This window comes from Palaemon carinicauda, chromosome 11 (genome assembly GCF_036898095.1).
Source record: "Palaemon carinicauda isolate YSFRI2023 chromosome 11, ASM3689809v2, whole genome shotgun sequence".
Classification (NCBI taxonomy): Eukaryota; Metazoa; Arthropoda; class Malacostraca; order Decapoda; family Palaemonidae; genus Palaemon; species Palaemon carinicauda.
Genome location: NC_090735.1, coordinates 20,769,281 through 20,776,005, shown reverse-complemented (window position 1 = coordinate 20,776,005; position 6,725 = coordinate 20,769,281).

The window sequence follows — 6,725 nt, the reverse complement described above, 5'->3', positions numbered from 1 at the left end:
CTAAGCCATTTTCTCTCTTGAATAACCTTCGTTCATGGAATCCTGCTTATCCAACTAGGGGTGTAGCTTAGCTAGTAATAATATTACAGGGAGTACCCTTGTGTTATAGCAAGCAAAGTGGGTTCTCCAGTTAAGAAGTGTGATCATGCCTTGGTTTCATAAGAAATCAAGACTAAGCAGCCTATCCGTAATGCGTCATACTCTAGTAAGACATATAGCCTACAAACTCTCAAGCAAACTGGAGTGGTAATTTGAGTGATTGTTTGCATTTCCAAAAGTAACAATGGTGTTAATTGGTTGAGCTTGTTCTTATCTAAAATGAAAATCTGGTCAACATAATTCTAAAGCATCATTTGCATTCAGGTCTAATAGACTTTCTGATCCTAATCTGGCAATTGAATCAGTGAAACTACAGAAGTTTAAAATTTGTTGTTTTTCTCTTGAACAAGTCGACATGAATCTCGTCTCATTGATTTTATATCTGATTTATATAAAAATTGTTACATATCCTTATACATTCTATGATTTTTTTGTTTTTATTTTGGTCAAATTATTTGTCATCTATAGTTTATTCGTTATATCTCCAATTTTCCATTTCCTTGCGTAGGGGTGCTTTCGTGTTTGGATTTGTACCATCCAGCTTTCCAACTAGGGTTGTTGCTTATGATAATATTAATAATATAACAACAATATCAAGGCTAGATTATTTTCATAACAACAATAACAAGTTCATTTGAATATTACAACAACAATATGGCTAGAGTAGTTCAACAACAGTAGGGCTAGATTATTCCAAGAATAACAACTGCAGGACTGGATTAATCCAACAACAACATCAGGGCTATATTATTACAACAACAACAGCAACAATAGGGCTAGATTATTCAAGAGTAACAACAGCATTGATAGATTAATCCAACAACAAACACAGGGTTATATTAATCCTACAACAGCAGGGCTGGATTATTCCAAGAATAACAACAACAGGGCGAGATTAAACCAACAACAACAACATGGTTATAATGATACAACAACAACAGTAGGCCTTGATTATTCCAAGAATAACAACAGCAGGACTGAATTAATCCAACAACAACATCAGGGCTATATTAATCCAACAACAGCAACAACAGGGCTAGATTATTCAAGAGTAACAACAGCATTAATAGATTAATCCAACAACAAACACAGGGTTATATTGATCCAACAACAACAACAGCAGGGCTTGATTATTCCAAGAATAACAAAAGCAGGACTATATTAAACCAACAACAACAACAGGGCAATATTAATCCAAAAACAACAGGGCTAGATTATTCCAAGAATAACAATGGCAGGACTAAATTAACCAAACAACAACAACAACAACAACAACAGGGCTATATTAATCCCAATTCAACAACAATAACAGCAGTGCTAGATTATTCCAAGAATAACAACAGCAGGGCTATATTAATCCAACAATAGTAACAACAGGACTAGGTTAATCCAACAACAACATGGCTAGATTGATTCAACAACAAAAGCAGCATTGCTAGATTAATCCAACAACAACAACAACAGAGCTATATTAATACAACAACAACAGAATGGATAGACTAATAAAATTATAACAGCAGGACTATATAAATCCAAGGATAACAGCAGCATGGTTAGGTTAATCCAACAACAACAGGGATAGATTAATCCAACAAAAACAATATGGGTAGATTAATACACCAACAACAGTAGGGCTAGATTAATCCAACAACAACAACATGGCTAGATTAATCTAACAAGACCAATATATCCCAGCAACAACAACGGGTTAATCCAAACAGGAGAAACGACGGGAGTATGATGAATGAAATTCAATTTACCTCTTAGTAAACTCTCCTTCGGCTGGCGACGTAGGAGCTCGACTCCTTGTCTTGGAAGAACAATGGAAACCTACGCTTCGATTCAACATCTTCCTTCTCTATAAGGTTAATCGCCTCCCCTCCTGGAACTATATAAATCTATCACCATCCCGCTATGCAACAGGCACATCGGCTTAAGTTGAGTGAGAAAGGAATGCTAGTTATATGAAGATTGGTGTACATGACCCTTAGAAAATGAAGGATAAATATTTTGATAGATATGCACGCACACGTAACCCCCCCCCCCCTCTCACTAGGGTATTACTACACCTCTCCCCCCTACCCGAGTGATGGGGAGAGCTGATCGTGACCGTAACGATATATATATATATATATATATATATATATATATATATATATATATATATATATATATATATATATATATATATACACACACACACGCATCTAGATTTTTATTATATAGGGGAGGTGTTTACATATGTGTTGAAATGCAATAATAATGAAGTCTTCATTTAAAAAGAGTAGTGTGAATTTGAAATTAGAAATAAATTACCCAACGAGGTAATCACTTTTCAATATGGTAGTAGAAGCGAGATTATTTGTAATTTCTTTTATATAGCCGGATTAAAGGTAATTGTTTAGTGGCTACTTTCCACTTGATAAGGGTAGTAGAGACTATTTATCTATGATAAGCAGCTCTTTTATTAGAAGAATTCTCGAAAATCAAACCAATGTTCTCTAGTCTTAGGTAGTACCATAGCCTCTGTACCATGGTCTTCCACTGTTTGGGGTTAGCGTTTTCTTGCTTGAGTGTACACTCACGCGTAGTATTTTATCTTTTCTCATTTTCTTTCCTCACTGGGCTATTTTCCCTGTTGGAACTCTTGTCCTTGTAGCATCCTACTTATCCAACTATGATTGCAGCTTGGCTAATAATAATAATAATAATAATAATAATAATAATAATAATAATAATAGCTAAGAACTAAAGAGCAAAAATTTAATTCAGAATTCCAATTTTGCTGACGTTAAGGGGATCGGCCGCCTAAAAAACCGAAAAAATATGAAACATATTCGATTTGCTGAAAAAAATTCTATGGCTTCGTAGAGCATTCAAGAATGTGTGCACGAAACTTTAAGAGAAGCAAATCAAATGTTCCTTCAATACCCTTTCTTTATTGAATGGTCATAATGAAAAGTAATTCGATCAAGGATTTATTTATTCATTTATAATACACCACAATAATTACTTAGTTGTGAATATCTCTAAATGCAATGAATGCATTCCTTTTCATATTACCCACATGTTGTTTCGTTCATCGTAAGGTATGTTTTTAAATGATAGGTATCGTATTGTTTTTAAGTGATAGGTATTGTATTGTTTTTAAGTGATATGTATCGTAACAATGCGTTCCATTAATATTTCTGACTTGGAACGTTTAACCTCTCAATGTGGGAATTTCGTTACATACAAAATAGCAAATACATGGAACAGACTTCTAGCGGATGTAGTGAACAGTACCACGGTAAACGAACGCAAGAATAAGTTAGGCAAGAACATAGAAACTCTCTAATCGTTTAAACTACTTCGTTCTATAATAATATTAATTTATTACTAATATGTCATCAGCATTAGGTATCATATCAGTCCAAACTATTACTCTTTTACCTTTTATTTTGAGAAACTTTGAAATTGATTATATCTATGACTGTCTCTTCGCTCGTAGATTTAACTCATTCCTGATACAGTTTCGTTAAAATTCGAATCATATCTAACAATTCAGTGAAGATAAAATAAACAGAAGATAAAGGTAGCAACTGACCTTACTTAGGTAATAAAATAAATGATTCAAGGTAGAGGATAGAATTGTCTTTAGGAACAAAGAAAAGTTGGAGAAAGCTTTGTTGTACCGCACGTGTATCACACACGCTCGTACACTGTGATGGTATTTCAGTTTTTTGTATATTATTATTATTATTATTATTATTATTATTATTATTATTATTATTATTGATACCTTGTTTCTGCCTGTATCTGCTTGTATCGATCTGTTTGAATATATGTGACCTTCTTCAACTGAAACTGTTGTTATAAAAGCTCGCTGTCTGCTGAAATAGAGTTAGTTGCAATTACGCAGTCTCTCAGTTACCACCCAACTGCTGCATCCTCTCACTGGTAATGACTAATGGAATAAATAAGCTTCTGATTTTCGCTGCCCCAAACAAAATTCTAGTCAGGTAAATGGGCGAGATTCTGGGATCACTGAAATCCCTTGGCATTTGCCTTCTCCCTCAAACGCATACATGCATACACATATTACATACATACACACACCTATATATACATATATATATATACAGTATATATATATATATATATATATATATATATATATATATATATATATATATATATATATATATATATATATATAGGTGTGTGTGTAGTATATACTTGTTATACACATGCATATATTTATTATTGTTTGTGTGTATGTTTGTGTGTTTGTATGAGAGAGAGAGAGAGAGAGAGAGAGAGAGAGAGAGAGAGAGAGAGAGAGAGAGAGAGAGAATTTAATTTTTCCATTTCCTGTGCCGTAATGTTTTTGATAATCGTATCACAATGACATCCTAATTCGTACATATTAAAATATTTACTTACACACATCATTTCAAGATAAGAATTTCCTCTAGAAATATGCATCAAAATAGTTATTTTCACAAAACTCACTAATTTTCACAAATTTTCAACAGCACAAATTTTGATCGAATAATTCAACAAGTTCAAAGTTAAGTGAAAACTTCACCCATCGGCTCCCTCCAGTTCATCAAAAGGAAAGTTCCTACTTCTATACAAAACTTCATTTTCTAATCCCCAGAAACCGAAATGGGAAAATGGTGCGCTAACATTTCCCAATTTCCCAATTTTATGTCGGAAATCAAATTTCAAAGACCAAACAAATAGTGGGGAAAGTTTTCGAAAAAGAACGTTTTTAATTCAGTTAGTTTTTAAAGTAACACTTGGTTTTTCATTTTAATTTTGAGGTTGATGTTAAAAAGTATTTACCGTTAATGGATTTTTAAAATTCAAGGACCAAATCAAATATGGGGAAAGTCTTTAAAAAAAGTTTTTAGTTTGTTAGTTTTTAAAGTAACAGTAACTTTCATTTTCATTTTGATGTTGATGTTAAAAGGTATTTACAGTCAATGGAATTTTAAGAGTGATTTAATATTCAGTGAAATTATTTGTCTGTGACTGGCTCGCGTGATCAGACAATTCCCTATTATTATTATTATTATTATTATTATTATTATTATTATATAAGTTACAACCCTAGTTGGAAAAGCAGGATGCTGTAACCCCAATTGTGCCAACAGGGAAAAAATAGCCCAGTGGGGAAAGGAAATAAGAAAATAAATAAACTACAAGAGAAGTAATGAACAATCTTTAAAGAAATATTTCAAAAACTATGCTAAACTCAAGACCATAGCAAGAAAAATATGTACATTTATATAAATAAAATTGTGGTCAAACAAAATTTTACATTATTCTTACTAATACTTATCTTCCCTAGCTATTACATTCCATGGTTAGCTAGCTAACTGCCCTCATTCTTCTCTATCCCATCTTCCCTGTCGGATAAAAGAACTATATTATGTATATGAATTACGATCATCCTAGAATACAAATCAATACCCGCAAAACAAAGTCTCTCTCTCTCTCTCTCTCTCTCTCTCTCTCTCTCTCTCTCTCTCTCCTCTCTCTCTCTCTCTTTCTCTCTCTCTCTCTATTGCCTCCGGATCACAAATCTCTCAGGAGTCCAAATGGGATGATTTTAGTTATTAAAGCTTCAACCGGAAGAGAAAATACCTGAATTTCGTCTTTATGTGAATAATGCTGAAATATTCACATATTAAAATCCCGTATATCTTATGGCTTCATACTTATATGAAACTAATGAAATTGCATTTCCCCTTCATACGCGATATTATAGATCATTTGGAATAACACTTATTCCATTTTCCATACCTCCAGACTAGTTTTATGTTGTTATTATTATTATTATTATTATTTGCTAAGCTATAACCCTAGTTGGAAAAGCAAGATGCTATAAGCCCAGGGGCTCCAACAGGGAAAATAGCTCAGCGAGGAAAGGAACAAAGGAAAAATAAAATATTTTAAGAAGAGCAACAGTATTGAAATAAATATCACTTTACCAGGTAAAGATAAAGTTTAGTCATATCAACAACCACTCGATAGGAAATACATTCTTTGTTTATTTTTCAATTCGTTTTATGGCACGTTTCAAAACCCACTTTATTCAGGCTACTTATCACATCACAGAAAGATTGTTGGAAATCTCCTGTCGGAAGCTAAATTTGAATGGCTCATGTTAAGGTCATTCAATGCATATGTTGAGAGATTGAAGCTTCACATGTTTTAATAATTTCTTAGAAAATAGTTTAGTTTTGTGTATATTTAGCGAGTATGAGGTGTATATTAGTTGTGACTATCTGGCGAGAATCGGTGAATATTAATTTTGTGAATATTTAGCGAGTATCAGGTGTATATTACTTTTGTGATTAGAGAGAATCAGGTTTATATTAGTTTTGTGAATATTTACCGAGAATCAGATGTTTTTTAGTTTTGTAAATATTTAGCAAGAATCAGGTGTATATTAGTTTTGTGTATATTTAACGAGGATCAAGTGTATGCTACTTTTGTGAATAATTAGCGAGAAACAGGTGTATGTCAGTTTTGTGTATATTTAGCGAAAATCAGGTGTATATTAGTTATGTGTGTATTTAGCGAGAATCGGGTGAATATTAGTTTTGTGTATATTCAGCGAGAATCGGAAGTGT